Source organism: Peromyscus californicus, unplaced genomic scaffold (genome assembly GCF_007827085.1).
Source record: "Peromyscus californicus insignis strain IS unplaced genomic scaffold, ASM782708v3 Scaffold_13__1_contigs__length_99412109, whole genome shotgun sequence".
NCBI classification, from domain to species: domain Eukaryota; kingdom Metazoa; phylum Chordata; class Mammalia; order Rodentia; family Cricetidae; genus Peromyscus; species Peromyscus californicus.
This window is the reverse complement of record NW_026294424.1, coordinates 2043327-2062127: the sequence shown is the minus strand read 5'-3', so window position 1 is coordinate 2062127 and position 18801 is coordinate 2043327. Positions and strand designations below refer to the sequence as shown.

General features: G+C 46.6%; 1 protein-coding gene across 3 annotated transcripts in view; it reads right to left on the bottom strand.

The window, feature by feature from the left end:
* The window catches only part of LOC128109054 (TBC1 domain family member 14), a 178050-nt gene extending 171242 nt beyond the window's left edge, over nucleotides 1-6808 (bottom strand). For 2 of the 3 annotated variants that reach the window (XM_052736088.1, XM_052736090.1), the window contains exon 1: nucleotides 6666-6808. The gene's annotated coding sequence lies outside the window, so the exon portion shown is untranslated. The remainder of the gene's footprint in view (nucleotides 1-6665) is intronic. The other variant, XM_052736089.1, reaches the window with a different exon arrangement.
* Between the last annotated feature and the right edge of the window lie 11993 nt (nucleotides 6809-18801).

Genomic DNA, 18801 nt, shown 5'->3' with positions numbered 1-18801 from the left:
TAAAGAATTAATTCTGAAAATCAGGTTACAGAAGTACAAAGAATATGTCAGCAAAGTCTTCAAGCTTTCAAGCATGATGGGTGGAAAGGACAAACACAGGAACTGGACGATCATGAGGTAGCCAGCAATTTTGTGCTAAGATATAAGGTGCTGTGGCTTGAATTCTGAAATGTTCCCCACAGGCACACGTGCTCAACACTTGGTCTTCCGCAGGTTAGTGGCACTTTACTGGGAAACGCTGGAAATCCTAAGAGGCAAGGTTTAGCTGGAGGAATAGGACACTTTGATAGAACTTAAGGACACCTTATCTGTCCATCTCGTCACCCATCTCCTCTCTGCTTCTCTTCCTCTCTCTTCCTGGCTGTCAGGAGGTGAGGAACTTTGCTCCCCCAAAGTCCTTCCACCATGAGGGTACTGAAACCACAAACAAACACAAACCTTTCCCCCACTTGAGTTGTGCATGTCAGATATTTTGGTCACGATGATCAAAGTCGAACACAGAAAACTGGTCCCAGAGAAGTGAGGTCATTGCTGACTGCTGCTGATGTGCGTTGGAAGCCTTTGACCTAGTGTTACAGCAGGAATATGAAAAACTTTAGAAAAAAAAAACCAAAGCCAAGAAAGCTATCAGCAGAGCTTAATGGACAATTTTGGTAGGAGCTCAGAAGACCAGAAGCCACTAGGAATGTGAACGATAAAGACAGGTTTCAGATGGAAGCAAAGACTGCTGGAAACTAGACTAGAGACTGTACATGTTACAATATAACAAAAACATGTCTAAATTTTATCCATTTCCCAAAACTCCAAACTCTGTGACAGGCTGAGTTTACAAGTAACCCATTAGAAACTCCAAAGCAGCTAAGCATTCCCGCTGTGGATGAGTTTTGCTAACAGCTCCTAAAATTTATAGTAAGAAAAAAACAAAACAGATTGAAAAGCTTGCAACATGGTCAGAAAAGCAGCAACTGTAAAGCTGAAGCCAAAGAAGTGTGACTACTGAAGAAATTAGGACCATCATAAGAGAGCCAAGGATTAGAACCAAGACAAAAGGTGTCTTCAGGGCATCTCAGAAAGTGGCCAGGCCCCTGCATCACAGGTTCAAGGGTAGTAAAACATAAACCAATTTGGAATAATTCCCCCTTGAGAAGAGAGAGCTTTAAGAACACCAAGACTAAAGAAGGCCAAGGCTACCTGGGAAGCTTTTTCCCCAGGATTTGTTTTACTGTGTTTGGCCACCCAGGACTCTTGAGGCTGCTGTAACTATGGGAGCCTGGCTACTACTGCAGCTGGCAGCAAATCTTGGCACTACTAAGTGATGCTGGGTTAGCAGGCAAGCAAAGTACACTTAAAGGCCATAGAGGCTTCCACCTAGATTTCAAAGAAAAGTCTAAGAGGTCAGGAAATGTGTGATAAGATTAGGGTCCCTGCACTATGACAGCCCAAAGATGGCATTGAGTGGAGGCAACCCAAGAGAGGTCATATGGGCTACATGCAAACAGCAAAGCCAAAGGGCAGGACTGTCCAAACCCACTGGAGCTCACCACACACTTTAGATGACAGCCATGGAGCAACAAGATTTAAAGTTTGCCCTGTTGGGTTATGATCTGGCTTTGGTCCAATCCTCACTGGCTATTCTGTTATGCTTTTTATAATGGAAATGTTTACTCTGTGCCCTTATGTATGTAATTTTATTTTTTATTTTACTGGGACTCATAGCTAAGAGATTGCCTCAAGTCTCAGAAGAGACTTTGGACTTGAGACTTTTGAACAATGTTGAAATATAACACACTGGGGACTCCTGAGATAGAGTAAATACATTTTGCATTATGAGGTGCCCATGAACCTTTGGGGACTGGGGTGAAATGTTACGGATCTGAAGTGTGTCCCTCAGTCTCATTTGAACATTTGGTCTCCAGCTGAGGGCACTATTTTTGAAGGTGCTGAAAACATTACAAGGTAAGACTTAGCAGAAATAAGTAGGTCACTGGAGGCAGTCCTTGGGGTATCTGTCTTTGGCCCCATCTGTCTGTCTTTCACTGCTTCCTGGCTTCCATCCGGTTGAGATCTTCCAGCCACCATGCCCTGCATGATAAGACTGAAAGCTCAGAAACAATGAGCTAAAATAGTTTCCCTCCCAGAGGTTTTTATACCAGGTGTTCTGGGAGCTGCCTAACCTATGAGGTAACAAGAAGGCATACAATTTCAGATCTAATTAAAAGAATAAGCACAGGTGGCAATGCTTTTAGAGTGTATTCTTAACCCTTTCAACACTGCCTCTTAGCCAAGGGAAGAGAATGTACATTCTTCTCTAAGGACCAGGGAGGAAAGAGATCAAGGAAGACTGATTTTAAAAAAATGCAGACTCTCCCCCAAAAATGCTGAGCTGTGGTGGTGAACACCTTGGAGGCAGAGACAAGTGGATCCGAGTTCAAGGTCAGCCTGGTCTATACAGAGCAAGTTCCAGGAGAGCCAGGAATGTTACACAGAGAAACCCTGTCTCAAAAAACCAAAACAAAACAAAACAAAAAATGCATAGAGGGGCAGGGGATGTAATTTAGTTGGCAGAATATTTGTCTAGAATGCATGATGCTCTGGGTTTAATCCTAAGCACACTCACGCGCGCACACACACACACACACAAAAACACTCAGATAAAAAGGAGGGGAATGGGAACAACAGAAGTACAAATGCAGACCTGGTAAAAATTTGGTACCTGGGGCTGAAGAAATGGTTCAGCAGTAAAGAATATTTACTGCTCTTTGAGAGGACTGGAGTTCAGTTTTCAGCTCCCAAGTCAGGCAGACCATAACTGCCTATACCTCCAGCTCCAGAGAAATCCAACACAGTCTTCTAGCCTCCCAGGGAAGCATATGTACACACATACATATAAATAAAAATAAATCTTTCTTTTAAAAAGCTGGTCATCAAAAAAGCCCCCAGGGCTAGAAAGATGGCTCAGTGGATAAAGACATTTGTCAAGCAAGCCTAGAAACTTGAGTTCAATTCCAAGAACCCAGCTAGCTCACTACAAAGCAAAAGACATGGGATGATACTTCTTGATTCACAGAAAGACTGAAGGTTAAGAGATTCCATGGTGACCCAGGAAGCAAGAGAGGAGCCAGAATGTAACTTGAGTCTTTCCAATCCGGTACTAATGAGTAAGTCTTCTTGAAAGCAATAATATTTTATATTAAATCCCTGCACCCCACGCGCAAAAAAAAAAAAAAAAAAAAAAAAAAAAAAAAAAAAAATTTAAGAAAAAGCATGTCATCTAACAAGAGAAGAGTTACCCTTCATATAGGGGAGTGTTTTCATCTTGGACTCTGCTTCCCCTACCCACAACATGGGGCAGAATACAGTCACTTTGCAGATTCTGAGCGTTCAGAAACAGATGGCAAAACTGACAGCTTCACTCAGGACATAATTATGTGAGAAGCCAAAAACAACTGCACAGAAATCTTTTAAAGAGTAACTACCTTCGACACGGTAAAACTGCATTTCTAACACTTTAATTGGTGTTGATGTTTTACTAAAATTACTTATAATATTAATATGCTCAAAACTGGTAGACTTTTATTTAGTAAACACTGGCACATTTCCGTATGTTTAAAGCCCCCATCAAGATGTTAGGAGGAGCACGGGAGCCAGAGTTTAACGTCTTCTGGCCTCCAAGGGAAGGAAGCATATGCACACATATGGGCAATAATGGAAGGAAAACTATAAGACAAGGCCTACAGCAAGGAAGAATTAATTCTGAAGGACTTCCAAAGGCTCCAGAGAGGATACAGTATCTTCTAAGAACTTTTAAAAACTAGAGAAAGTGTAAGTTGGGGGCACTCAGATCAGAAGAAAGAGTTATCCATCAAGAAAGTCTGAAACTGGCATGTTCAGAGCAGCAGCAGTTTTAGCAAGATAATGTAGAAGGGGGTTGGCCAGGACGCTGGGGCTGAATGGCAAGGGGCCACCAACCACTCTGTTGGTGTGTATAACTGCATTCAAAGCCCCAAATCACAGGTACTTACTTAGAAGCTTGCAGGGCCAGAGGCTAACATGCGTTTGGGAAAGAGAGTCCGGGAAGCCAGGCAAAGTAGAGAGGAAGCAATAGCGGCCTGAAGACAAGTGACTGCTTTCAGCCAGCAGGGGAGTCTGAGGACTTAGAAATATCAACATTTTAAGAGCTTGAGTGTGGATGAAATTACTTCACATCATCCCTCTCTGCTTATCTATCCTGCAAGACAGGTATCAGCATTCTTCCCATTTCACAGATGACAAAACTGGCTCAGAGGCCACTAACTGCTCCGAGTCAAATGACATAAAATCAGGGGCAAAGCTCAGGCTCAGTACATTTCCACATAATGAGGAATAACAAGTTCTCTGCTCTTAAAGAGCCCTAGGATAAAATCAGGCACAGAGGGAAAATACATGACCACCGGGGACAAGTTAAACACCTTTTTAGTTTCTTAAATGTTCTTAATTTGTATATCAAATAAACTGATCATCCTTTAAACAGAGTTGCCTTTGTTGCCATGTTAAAAATCTATACCCGCCGGGCGGTGGTGGCGCACGCCTTTAATCCCAGCACTCGGGAGGCAGAGCCAGGCGGATCTCTGTGAGTTCGAGGCCAGCCTGGACTACCAAGTGAGTTCCAGGAGAGGCGCAAAGCTACACAGAGAAACCCTGTCTTGAAAAACCAAAAAAAAAAAAAAAAAAAAAATCTATACCCTTATGTTCAAAGAACAATACATGTATCTCCATGACACTCTATAAGAGCAAAACTCTCCTCTTGATACTTCTCTGGCTAAGGCGGCACTTAAGTGAAAATAGGCTCATGAAAAACCCTGTTACACTTCAATTGAAGCCCTATTTTTATGTTAGGTTCTGAGAATTTAATCCTGAGCTTCACCTGGGCTACCTCCCCAGCCCTAACTACTTTTTAAATGATTAAACATGTGTGACTGGCTCAGCCAGGAAGGTGCTTGCCACACAAGCTCAAGGTCTCAAGTTCGGACCTCCAGGTACTATACCGTGCATGCTTTGTAATCCCAGAGCTGAGCAGCCCCAGATGGGAGGATCCTTGAAGTTACTAGCCACCCAATTCAGCCCAACTTGTGTGCTCAGGGTTCAGTGAGAGACCCTGTCTGTGGAGCTGAAGGTTGGTGACACATGACTTTAATCCCAGCATTTCCGAGGCAGAGGCAGGCAGATCTCTAGATTTCTTGTCTCAAAATATAAGGTGTAGGCTGGGCAGTGGTGGCGCACGCCTTTAATCCCAGCACTCGGGAGGCAGAGCCAGGCGGATCTCTGTGAGTTCGAGGCCAGCCTGGACTACCAAGTGAGTTCCAGGAAAGGCACAACGCTACACAGAGAAACCCTGTCTCGAAAAACCGGGAAAATATATATATATATATAAGGTGTAGAGCAACTAAAGACACCTGATATTGATCCCATGCCTCCACAAGTACACACAGACACACACATATGCACCCAAACACATGACTATATACACACATGAATATATACATAACTACAATTAATTATTTGGATAAAAGATGATCATGGGGAACTATGATAAAAGTACATTATATATAAACATGCATGAACTTGTGAAAGAATAAAATTTTAAAGTACATTATTTGACAAGAACAGCAATTGAATCCAAGATAACAAGTATTAATTACAAGGAGCCTCCATGGGTATTTCAAAGGCACAGTTCCAGAATGGTTTTTGTCATAAAGATCCTGAGACCTAGTTAAGAATGGTTCGGCCCAAAATATCTGCGGGCGAATATTTGACCTTCAGAATGCAGAGTGACAGATTTTTTTTTCCCTCCCTTTAAATCTGAAGTCTCTAAAACCGACACGGTGTCGTGCAACGGGTCCTATACTGATAGCAGAAATCCTGCGTGGGGTTTTCGTTGCACAGTCTTTTCCATGGCATCACCTGTTATCCAAACTGCTCGTCCCCAGCTCCTCAGCAATCCTCTCCCACCGTTCCTTTAGCAAGCCAAGACTCAGAAATGCAAAATGCATTGTCAGTTACTTGGGCAACGAGGCAATGTCTGCGATGCGGGTGATGAGAACCAAGAACCCCATTTAAGTAAATGACTCAAGAGTCGCATGTCCTCCCTCCCCAGCTTATCTCCATCCCACTTTTTCTTGGTTAAACGTTTGTCTACGGAAGGGCAAACACTGAAGGGAGGGGCTGCGGGGCTCGGGGGTCTGCTCCCTAGAGCTCATCCTGCCTGGCCTCTACGCAGTGCGCTCAGTCAGCCTGATTGTGGGCCGGCGGGAGACACCGGGAGCTCCGCGGACGCCGGCCGGAAGCCGGGCCGCGAGGGTCCGGGCGGCGGCGCGCTCAGGCCGGCGACTCGGGGGGGGGGGGGGGGGGGGGGGGGGGACTGTCATTTCTGCCCTCGGCCGTCACCTTCGCCGACCCCGCGCCATAGGCCCGCGCGCCCGCCACTCACCGCGCCGCGCCCGCCCCCGGCCGCCGAAGGACAAAGCTGAGGGCGCGGGGCGAGGCTCGGCCGCTGTCCCTCAGGCCGGGCCGCCTCAGCCCGTCGCGGCCCATTGTGCGCACTCATCGCACGCCGCCCGCGGGGTCCTCGGGCCCGGCGCCTCTCGAGCTAGTCACCCGCCACGGCCCCGCTCCCGGCCCCCGCCTACCTGCCAAGGCTGCCGGGCGGGAGCCTCTCCTTGCGCTCCGAGGGCTGCAGGCGGCTGCCGAGCGCCGGGTGGCCCTGGCCTGCGCCTTACGTAAAGCGGCAGCGGCGGCGGCAGCGGCGGCGGCGGCGGCGGCGGCGGCCCCAGCGCCAGGCGGCGGAGGGCGGGAGGCGGCGCGCGGCAGCGGCTCCGCTGCGTTACCTGGCAACGGCCTCAGCGCCCCGCCAGTCAGCGCCGCGTTCCATATCCTTCCGCCCAGGCGCCGGGATTACATCAGCGCGCCGGGGCGCCGCCCTCGTGCCGTGGGTGCGGGGGGAAGCAGGAGGCGCAGAGGGCACGAGGCTGACCCGGGGATCTGAGACTTTGAAGCTTTACCAGGTTTTGAGAGCCGGCGCCTGGGTCGATGACTCCGGCCAGGGCTCTCAGACCAGGCTTAGCAGGGAGCCCCCACGTACGCGCACCCCCCTCCCCCGCTTTCCCTCGCGCGCTTCACCTGTCCACGCCCCCTCCTCACCGCGTCCTGGGATGGCTGGAGTGGGTGGCTTAACATAAAGACTTCAATTAAAAAAAAAAAAAGTGACATGGCTTTTTCATGTTATTATTAAGTAGGCAAAAAATAAAAGGCCTTCTGGAAGATTCGGAAGTGGGAGCCAAAAATGTGCACTAACCTTTTAGTCAAAGTCTCTTCCCTCCTACTCACCTTCCCTAAATGTGACTCCTAGGCTCTTCTAGAAAAGCAGATATAGATGTCAGAGGTACCAGGAAGGAAAGCCTGGGATGTGACTACTGTACAAAGGAAAGAACAGGTCCAGAAGAGCAGTGACCTGCGCAGTCATGTGTTCATTGAACTTATTGAGCATCCCTAGGCACAAGTCCCTGCTCTTGGGTTCAGAGCCTGAGACCCAAAGTTCCCATACTCAGCTCATAGTTTGTGGGAGGAACAGAGAACTGGAAGTACTTTTCTTGCTAAGGTAGGCTGGACTCTGTATGTAAGCCGGGGACAGGAACCTAAAAGAACCCTACTTTCACAGAATCCATACTGTTTCTGCAAACACCTTTTCACTCTCCCCCAAGAACCCCAGGGTAAAGCTTTACTGGCCCATTTCACTGGTAAGAATTGAGGCTCAGAACAGGCTGGCAGTGAATGAATGGGGTCTCTGGATGGAGGCAGAATTTGAGCCCAGGCCTTTGGCTATGATATAGGGAGTCTCTTCCTTTTTGCCCAATTCTTTCCCTTCATCAGCTTGCTCCCAGTTTTGTTGCCTCGGGGGTTCATCTCAGGTGAGCCACAAACCACAGTATATTTAGTTCACATCTTTTGATTACCTGTTCTAGGCCTGGCTCGTGGCTGGGCAGCCAGTCGAACTCCATAACATGGGGAGAGAGTGGGAAATCCAGGACCATCTGGGAACCAAGGTGGGAATAAATAGCATTGGGAATCTTCAGGACCAATGAAACATTTCCCCAAATATGGAGAAATTGCACACATTTTTGGTACATTCATAAAATTACTGTCACCTAGCCTGTACCTTATGTAAAGGCATACTGGTAGTACAGAAGTTTCACAATAGTAACAATGTATCTCAACTGTCTGAAAGGAAAGAAAGCACAGCCACTTTGTAGCTACACCATTTTTTTTTTTGACTATTTTCTGTGTTCCTGGGATCTTGGTGGGCAAGCGCATGTGGAGGCTAGAGGGTAACATCAGTAATTTTTAATCACTCTCAACCTTATACTTTTAGATATATTTATTGGTGTGTGTGCACATGCTCAGCCGGAGTGTGGGGTCAGAGGACAGCCCTCAGGAGTTACTTTCTCTCCTTCCACCATGTGAATTTGAGGGATCAAACTTAGGTTCTCCGGCTTGGCAGCAAGCGCTTTTATCCAGAGCCATCTCTTATGGGCCCACTATTTATGTATGTATGTATGTATGTATGTATGTATGTATGTATGTATGTATGTATTTATTTTTATTTATTTACTTTGAGACATGGCCTCTCCTTGAACCTGGAGCTCATTGGTTCAGCTAGACTGGCTGGCCAGCCACCTCCAGGGGTCCTCTCGTGCTCACTCCCCAGTGCTATGATTAAAGGTGTGCGCCCCTTAGGCCAGGAGTGGTGGCACATGTCTTTGATCCCAGCACTTGGGAGGCAGAGGCAGGCGGATCTCTGAGTTCAAGGCTAGTGTGTTCTACATAGTGGGTTCCAGGACACCTAGAGCTACATAGTGAGACCCTGTCTCAAAACAAACAAAAAAGAAAAAGGTGTGCACCCCTATTCCCATTTATTTTTTAAGTGTGAGTGCTGGGGACCCAAACTTAGCTTCTCATACTTACATGCAGGTGCTTTTACTAACTGTGCTGTCTCCCCAACCCCCCAACTTTATTTTTGTTACTGAATCACAGGCCAGTTTTTTGTAAACCACAGACTACTAGAACTTCTTAAGGTTTTAGGAAGAATTTCGTAAAAGAAAAAATTCATAGTGAGTAGGAATTAGCTTGGATGAGGAGGATTTGGAGGCAGTGGAGAGGTTCACAAAGGACTGAAAGTGGTTTCCTTAATGAAATAACCCCTGTGATTCAGGTCATATTGGTCCAAAGCTCCAGAAGGCATTTGGACTCCAGCTTCAGGACCTTTGCACTTGCTGACGCTTTGCACAGGCTCTCCAGATCTTTGCTTAGCTGGCTCCTTCCTTTTCCAGGGTCAAGTGTGTCAACCATCCAGATATACTTTCCCTGATGCCCAGTTTATAGCAGTCTACCTCCCCAGTCTTGTGTTGTTTCTTGGCTTCCAGTTCTTATCAATACTTGAGAGTATCTTATTTGTGAATTTGTTTTCCCATCAAGACCCCTTTTCCGGGAGAGCAATGTCCTTGTCCACGGGGTTCATTTCTGCAATCTGGCCTTCGGTGTCCTTCCATTTGCCACTCTGTACACTGTCTTCCTTAAAGTATCTGGGTACAGATCAGCAGAGGTAAACTCAGGATAACTGCAGCTCTGGTGCCATGGCTGTGGTCTCCAGGGAACACAAAGGAGGCCAGAGGCCTCTGGCTGAAACAAAGTGGCAGAGGAAGAGGCAGTAAAGAGGCAGTGGCAGAGTCTCCTCATTCACCATGTTTTGCAAAAAACTATCATAGTTGCTCTCTCTCAATGTGTGTGTGTGTGTGTGTGTGTGTGTGAGAGAGAGAGAGAGAGAGAGAGAGAGAGAGAGAGACAGAGAGACAGAGAGAGAGAGACAGAGAGAGACAGAGAAACAGAGAGTCAGAGACAGAGAGACAGAGAGAGATCATTTCACTTCTCCAGGTTCAAGAGCACCTGCCACTGGACCTGACCCCTGCACAAGGACACATCAGTGATGGGTGAAGATGACTGCCCCCCCCCCACCATTTGACTCAGATATTCTCAGTCCTAGTGGGGATCCTAGAGGGCACCTGCTGAGGCAGAGTTTGTCACATACGTGCCTGGAGAACAACAGGCTGGAGCTGCAGGGTGATTTGTGACATTCAATAGCACTCTAGTGGGTTGAAGGCAGGACAAGCCTCGAAAGATCTAGGATCTTCTCTACCAAATCTCACTGACTGAGCCTCAGCTTCCCCATTTATACAGCGAGGTACTTAGGGAGGAAGATTTCAAAAGCCCACCCTGCCCTTTTATCTTTGTCTGTAACACTTTAGAAATGAGTTTTTAAGTGAAGCAACACTGATTAAGGGAAATGTATTCAACACTTCCCCATAACCAACATGAACGATACCCACATTGTTACACACCATCCTGTACTCTACCTTTGCAACCAAAGGGGTTCTCCACCCTTTGCAGCTACAGGCTGAGGCTCCAGAGAGGTTTGTAGCTTTTGTTGGGCCACACAGTGAATAAGCAGTCACTGAGTAACATCCCAGCCCTGTCCCTGTTATATGGTTCATACCATTTCATAAGAATCTACCCTAAGTGATAATGCCCACAGGTGTTTCCATGGTCTGCCTCAGGCCAAGCACCCTCATGTAGGGTACCCCTAACCATTCAACTCAGCTCAGACCAAGTGTCCATGGTCTTCAGATCTCTTCCCCTTTTTCTCCCTATTTATTTGTTTACAGGTACTGGGCATTGACCCTAATCCCTCATGGATGCTAGGCAAATGCTCTACCACTGACATTCATCTTCAATTTGCTTTCTACCTTTTATTTTGAGACAGAGTCATACAAAATTGCCCAGACTGGCCTTGTACTCAGTCTGTAGCCTAGGCAGACCTTGAACTTGGGATCCTCCTGCATTAGCCTTCTAAGTAGCTGGAATTACATGAGTGTATCACTATAACTGGTTGGAGACTTCTTTCAACCTCCCCAAGCCTATTCCCTTCCTAACATTCCCCTTCTCAGTGGCCCTGCATTCCTCCAAATGGTGCAAACCCTATTCCAGGGCTTCAGTCAAGGCCTAGCCTCTGCTGTGGCCTCTTGATTCTAACTGCTTAGTTTCCTGGGCCTTTGATTCTCTAGTACATTGTGATGGTGCTATGTGATAGGTATGACACCTCCCCCCCCATAGACTTATGCATTTGAATGCTTGGCCCATAGGGAGTGGCACTATTAGGAGGTATGTTGGAGTCTGTGTGTCACTGTGGAGGTGAGCTTTGAGGTCTGATATGTGGGCAAGCTACACCCAGTGTGGTACACAGTTTTTCCTTCTGCTACCTGCGGATCAAGATGTAGGATTCTCAGCACCATGCCTGCCTGAACACTGCCATATGCTGCCATAATGATAATGGACTAAACCTCTGAAACTGTAAGCCAGCCCCAATTAAATGCCTTCCTTTATAAGAGTTGCCGTGGTCATGGTGTCTCTTCACAGAAAAAAAAGAAGAAAGGAAAAACCCTAACTAAGACATACATGAAGGGACAGAGGAGTCATAGTCCTGTCCTTCACCTGTACTGGAGCCAAACCAAGCCAAAAGTGTGCCCTGTTCTGTAGACACTAATTTGTCAGTAAGTGTCAAGTCCCCTCATTGTCCTCCCAAACTTCTTCCAAAGGCAATTTAGTTCTAACTCCTCCAACTCACTCAAGAAAGAGCTTTTAACAGTGAGGTCAACAACTGTCCATCTCAAAGGTAGCTAGCATGCAGGTGAAGCATGGGACTGGGTTACTGGGTAGAAGCCAGGCCCCACTTGTCTAAGCTCACTACCATCCTCATCTTTAAAATGTTCGCAGTGATGGTATCAGGCATCATGGTTTGCTGTCAAAGGAAACGATCCTCATACAGGGTCCCAAACAGTACCCTGTCCACAGCGAGCCAAACACCAGCATCAGCCCCCAGGCTCCTAGAGCTCTGATCCTCCCTTGCCTTTGATGCTTCCTCTTCCCCTGTCCCTTTCTACATCACCGCTTTACTCCACCCCACATGACCCCAGGGCTGATGAAAGTAGCTTCAGAATCTGTAGCCGGCCACAGAAGCCAGGCTGCTGTGGAGGAGGCTGCTCCTGCAGGGCCCCTGAGTGACCTCGTTGGAAAAGATAGAGTAGCCATCCGCTCTCTACAGAACTGCTCCTGCTGTCCCCAAGCTCAGCAAGGCAGGGAGAAGACTATGTAGAGAAGCAGGTCCTAGCACCAGAGCTGGGCTGGACCTGGTCCCCTCTTATTGACCTCCAAGCCTGGAGCTAGACAAGTTAGTGGTGCCTTCTTTCCAGAGTGCTGAGGGGTGGGGGGGCGTGCTATATAAGTCAGGATGTCACCATTGTAACCTGCTTCTTTCTTCCAACCACAAGGTGCCAATATGTGACTCCCTTACCTCAACACTCCTCCTAGCCCCACTACAGACCCGGCACCCAGTGGCCCAGAGGCAAACCCTTTGAGGACTGTCCTCATCCTCATTAATGGAATCTGCAAAGACAAACGTTTCAAATGGGGGTTCACAGAGAGGTCATAGGGGTGAGGCTTCTATGTATCTGTCTGAAGAAACAGTTCTAGCCATGACACCCATGATGTTCCTGGCATTTCACATTGCTCAATCCCATCTCATTCAGTTCTCCCAGGAAAGGAGGGACTACCGTCATCTTTGTTTTTCAGGCTAGGAAACTGATAGTTTTCCCACCAAGTCACAGCCCAGCTGCTATGTACCAGGACTGGGAAACAAAGTTAAGCAATCACAACTTCGCTCTATTCAACAGTGTGGGGCACTCAGCATTAGGCTCTTGGCAGGTAATTGATAAACACAGCAACAGTGTGTCCATGGGACCCTTAATCTTAGCTGGAGAGGACTATTCAAAGTTAAGTTACATGTTACCAACTGTGGGAAATGCTATGAAAAGAAACAAATGGGGAATCTATTTAGCCCTACTGTCAGCAAAAAGCTCCTTGAGAGCAGGACGTTTGATTCAGGCTAGGAGAAAGATCACTTCTTCCTGGGGCTGAGGAGACAGACAGAAGCATGTTTGTCATGCAGGAGGACCTGAGTTTGATCCCCTGCCCCAAACCCCATGACTCCTGAGGAACTACATTCTTCAGTCACCTTAGGCTTACACACACATACATGTATGTGCACATACAGAAACACAAAAAGAAAAAAAAGGGAGGAAGGGAGGAAGAACACCAACTCTTTCCAATCAGGAAGGGATGACAGGCTGTAGGGACTAAATAGATCAGACTCCAGGAAAAGCAAGGACAAGGTCCTGATTTAGGACAGGGCATAGTGCACTGAGAAACTGAAAGCAACTGGGTACAGCGGGGGGAGTCCAGGTGACTTTGATGAGGTGTAATATCTATCCATGTACAGAGCACAGATAAGCCAGGCCTTTGGTACCAGGGCACGGAGTTCAGAGTTTGCTAAAACGCTGATGGGAAATGCCTGTAAGTTCACTATGGATAATTCCTCTTTCTATTCACCAGTTTTGATTGTGCTTATGCTGAGTTCAGATCACATTGAAGATGTTCTTGACTCTAGGTCACAGCTCAGTGTGAAGATATCCTTTAGGTAAGGCCATGATTCAGGAATGAATGTTGTCAGAATCTTAAATGGTCTTATAAAAACCCAAACCAGCCGGGCAGTGGTGGCGCACGCCTTTAATCCCAGCACTCGGGAGGCAGAGGCAGGTGGATCTCTGTGAGTTAGAGGCCAGCCTGGGCTACAGAGTGAGTTCCAGGATAGGCTTCAAAGCTACACAGAGAAACCCTGTCTCGAAAAACCAATTAAAAAAAAAACAAACAGATATTGGGGTAAATTCTGAAAGATCAGAGAGACAAAGGAACAAGCCATAGCCATATCTTACCTCTAGGACTCCTCAGCCTAAAAAAGCTTCTAGTTCCTGTCTCCTCATGCCTTATATACCTTTCTTCACCCAGCCATCACTTCCTTCTTAGTGCTGGGATTAAAGACATGTGACTCCCAAGTACTGGGATTAAAGGTGTGTGCCACCACCATCTGGCTCTGTTTCTCTCCAGTCAGGCGGCGGTGGTGGTGCATGCCTTTAATCCCAGCACTCGGGAAGCAGAGCCAGGAGGATCTCTGTGAGTTCGAGGCCTGCTTGGTCTACAGATCAAAATCCAAGACAGGCACCAAAACTACACAGAGAAACCTGTAGCATGTATCTTAAAAGGTCTTATTAATAAAATCATACCTGAGCCAGGTATTGGGGTGAACTGGAAGATCAGAACCAGAACAAGCCACAGCTACCTCACCTCACTGGATCCTCAGCTGGTCTTGTTTCCTCAGACTGAAGGCCTCTGAGTCCTCATCCAGAATGGGTCTCAACTGAACTGCTGCTAGAAGCCTGAAAGCTTAACCAGCCAAATGCTTAACCAGGCCAAATGCTTCTAGTTTCTGGTCCTCATGCCTTATATACCTTTCTGCTTTCTACCATCACTCCCTGGGACTAAAGCCTCACTTTCTGGCATTAAAGGTGTGAGTCACCATGCTTGGCTGTATCCTTGAACAGATGGATTTCTGCCTCTGGAATGCTAGGATTAAAGGCGTGTGCTACCACTGCCTATCCTAAGTATCTAGTGGCTTTTCTGTTCTCTGACCCTAGATAAGTGTATTAGGGTACACAATATTTTGGGTTACACAATACCACCACAGAAACCCTGTCTCAAACAAAACAAAACAAAACAAAAGGTGTGTGCCACCACTGCCTGGCATCTATGTTTAATCTAGTGGCTTGTTCTGTTCTCTGATCTTTAGGCAAATTTATCAGGGTACACAATATATCACTACAAATGAACCCCAGGCTATCTGAAGAGCTGTGTCACAGGAAAAGGGACTAGCCCTTGCTGAGAGATGCCAGTTGTATCCCTTTCAGGATTTCTGCCCCCTTCTTGGTGTGCTCCCAGAACCTCTGAAGGAGGGAGATGAGAACATTCCCTCTAGTGACCTGCTCTTCACCCCTAACAATGTCCTCGACATGGGAAGTCTGTTTATATAGTGCCAAGAGCTACATCTGGCTGCAGCTGTCAAATCTCAAGTAGTCACCAAGCCTTAGTTTCTCCATCTTCCAACTAAGACTGTTACACACCTGGAGCAGAAAGTGTTTCAATAACTGGAGCTTCATGCCAAAATCACCCTCCAGGAGGCCAGTCAGTCTCCAGACTGCTTGTGGTGGATCCTTGCATTGAGCACCTGCTGTATACACTGTATAGTGACTGTGCTAAGAACTTCTTCTTATAGGGCCAACAAGAGCACTCCACAGGGGATGATGGAAAGATGGCTCAGTGGTTGAGAGAACTTACCACTTTTGCAGAGGAATGAATTCAGTTCCCAACACCCATATCAAGCTGCTCACAACCACCTATAACTCCAGTCCTATGCATGTGGTGCACAGAAACTCATTCAGGCATGCATACACATAAATAAATAAATAAATAAATAAATAAATAAATAAATAAATAAATAAATAAATAAACAAACAAATAAACAAACAAATAAATAAATAAATATTTTAAGAAGAAATGATGGTTAGGTTGGATAGAGGCATTTGCCATGCAAGCTTAACAATCTGAGTTTCATCCTAGGAACCCATGGAAAGGTGAAAGGAGAGAACAGACTCCACAAAATTGTCCTCTGACTTCCACTTTAGGTTGTGGCACACATGCATCTACACTCATGTGTGTGTCAAGTACACTCACATACACACACACACACACACACACACACACACACACAGACTAATGATTTGTTGTTGTTATTGTGGTTGCTTCAAGACGTGGTTTCTCTGTGTAGCCCTGGCTGTCCTAGAACTTGCTCTGTAGACCAGGCTGGCCTTGAACTACAGATCTGTAGACAGAGTTTTCTTGTCCCACAATGCTCTCAAATAATCACTCAGGGGCTTAATATAAATTATAAATGCTTGGCTGATAGCTCAGGTTTGTTACTAGCTAACTCTTACACTTAAACCATTTTTTTTTTTTATCTATGCTTTGCCACATGGCTCATGACTTGTTACCTCATTTTCTCCATGTCCTGCTTCCTTGGCAGCTGGCTGGCATCTCCCTGACTCCATCCTTCTTCATCTTAGTATCCTCAGTTTGATTGTCCCACCTAACTTTATCCTACCTTGCTATCGGTCAATCAGCTTCTTTATTAACCAATGAGAGCAATACATATTCACAGTGTACAGAAGGATTGTTCCACAGCAGAGCTCTGCCCTGCCTCTGCCTCCCAAGTTCTAGAATTAAAGGGGTGCACCACCACCACCCAGCTAAAACAAAGATTTTTTTTTAAAAAAGAATTTCTATGTATATTGTTGCATTGCAACTTTACCTATCGTCCCCAAAGCCTTTTTAAGCTTTCTAAGCCGGGCATGGAGGTTGCACTTTAATTCCAGCTACTTGAGAAACTAAGGCAAGAGGACTGAGAGTTCAAGGCTATTCTGAGAGTATTAGCATGACCCTGTCTCAAAATAAAAATAAACACCGGACAGTTGGCTCACACTTGTAATCCTAGTATTCAAGAGGCAGAGGCAGGAGCATTGCAGTAAGTTTGAGGCCAGCCTCGGCTCCACAGCAAGACCCTATCTCAAAATAATAATAATAATGATAATAAAAATAAATACTAATAATAATAAATTAATAAGTCAAAACTTTAAAGGGTCTGGAAGCCAGGTAGAGTGAGCGGCTCATACCTGTAATCTCAGCACTAGGGAGACTGAGGCAGGGCATAAGTTTGAAGCCAACTTAAGCTATACAGTGAGTTCCAGGTTAGCCTTGGCTGTAGAGTGAGACCCTTTTCCAAAGAAAAGAAAAAAGAAAGAGATTGTCAGTAGATGGACAGAGTGCTTGTGTAACATGAACAAAGCCTTTGGTCTGCTTCCTAGCACCAAACAAACAGGGTATGTGGTACTCAGAAGGTAGAAGCAGGGGGATATGAAGTTGAAGGCCATCCTTGGCTTACATCCTTGAGGCCAGTTGGACAATTTGAGACTCTATCTCAAAAGCAAAAGCTAGAGTTGTAGCAGTAGCCTGCAAAGCTAGCATCTGCAAATTCCTGAGTTCCAGTCATGTTCTCCCTTCCAGTGATCTCTCCAATTCAAATATCCATGGATGTCCAGAGAACACCAAGAGTACCCTCAAGAGTGGTGAGAGGCTATGAAAGATATTGTAGGTGAGCCCTGGGTAACACTTCCCTATGGTCTGCGATAGACTTCTGTGGCACCATACATGGTCTGGACGAGAGTATCTCTGAAGATTCCTACCACTGTGCCATCTTTTCTCTATGGGCTTGAAGGATGACTTGGACACATTCATGGTGCCAGATCCTGGGGGAGGCAAAGAGGGTGGTAGTTACTTAGGGAGTGCCACGCGTTTACAGCCCTGCTTGGGCTGTAAAGCATCGACACTAACAGCTAATGATGCTCTGGTCTTTATAGGGGAAGTGCATGTAATTGCTGTTTATTAAAATGGACCTAATATTTATGTTTACACACCATAATTATTTCAGACCGATGACAGTTCAGGAAGTTGTCTCTTCCATGAAGAAGTGACTTGAGGTAAGAAGACCAGATTCCCCCCTCCCCCACCCAGGAAGACCTTCTGGCATAATGCCTGCCCAGCCCAAGCCCTTAGTCTAAAGCAATTGATTACACTTCTCAGGGGAGTTGGGTGGGGTGACTGACACTTCATGTTCTCTCAGCAAGCACCGGAAGACCTCAATGATGAGGACAGCCACCACCCTGCCTCCCCTGGCTGACCAGAGGCACCTTTCCCACCAACTCATAAAAGCTTCGTGGTCCCTCAGGGTTCCTAGCCTTGAACAGGAACTCTACACATTCCAGACCGCTGATGTGGTTTGGACATGGCTAACTCTGGTGCTTTACGTGCTGAAATCCCGGGTTCTAGTGTGGTGCTGTGGAGCTGACAGAACCCTGAGGAGGTGAGGTCTTCAAGGAGGTGGTTAGGTCACTGCAGCCTTGCTCCAGGAAGGGATTGTCAGAGCTCTCACTGATTCCCACAAGACATCCATTCTATATTTACTCAGTGGCCATCCCCCCTCACTCCCAGACTGGGCTAAAGTATTTAACTCCTTCACCTGTGCCTGTGTTCAGAATGGGCCTGGGATTCCTGGTCCAGTGTCTTCTCACCTTCCAGGAGCTTGTTCCACCCTTGTTCAGTCCTGCCTGCATCCGTCACGTTGTCTGTCTCTTCCTTCATCTAATCTGTTCTTGTCCATTCAGTTGTCCACCTCTTATCCTCCCAAACAGGATGTAGCCCCAAGGCAGCACTGTGTATACGGTAGATCCTCAGCAAACATTTGCTGAGTTCATTTTTGTCTGTAACTCATTTCCACTCCTTTCCCAGTGGGATCTCCAGGAGATGACAGTCCCAGAATCCAGCGGAGGATGGGCAGGGATAGACTCTTTGGAAGGTCTTATTTCACAGAGCTTGCTGTCCTTGCGGTTCATCCATGGGAGTGCTTCGGAGTCTCCCTCCTTTTCCCAAGCTGAATTAATATCCCGATGGAGTTAACCCGTAGTTCGCATTTCATTTCTCCATTCAGCTGTCTGTGGGCTCCTGGTAGATTTGCACTTTGGGCTGTTTGGGAATAAAGAGACAGTGAGTGATTCTTCTCTTCTTGGCCTCATTCCTTATTTGCAGAGCAGCTTCTATGTCTCCAGCACTTAAAGAATCACTTTGCCTGCTGCCTGCTTCACCAGCCACAGGGGCCTC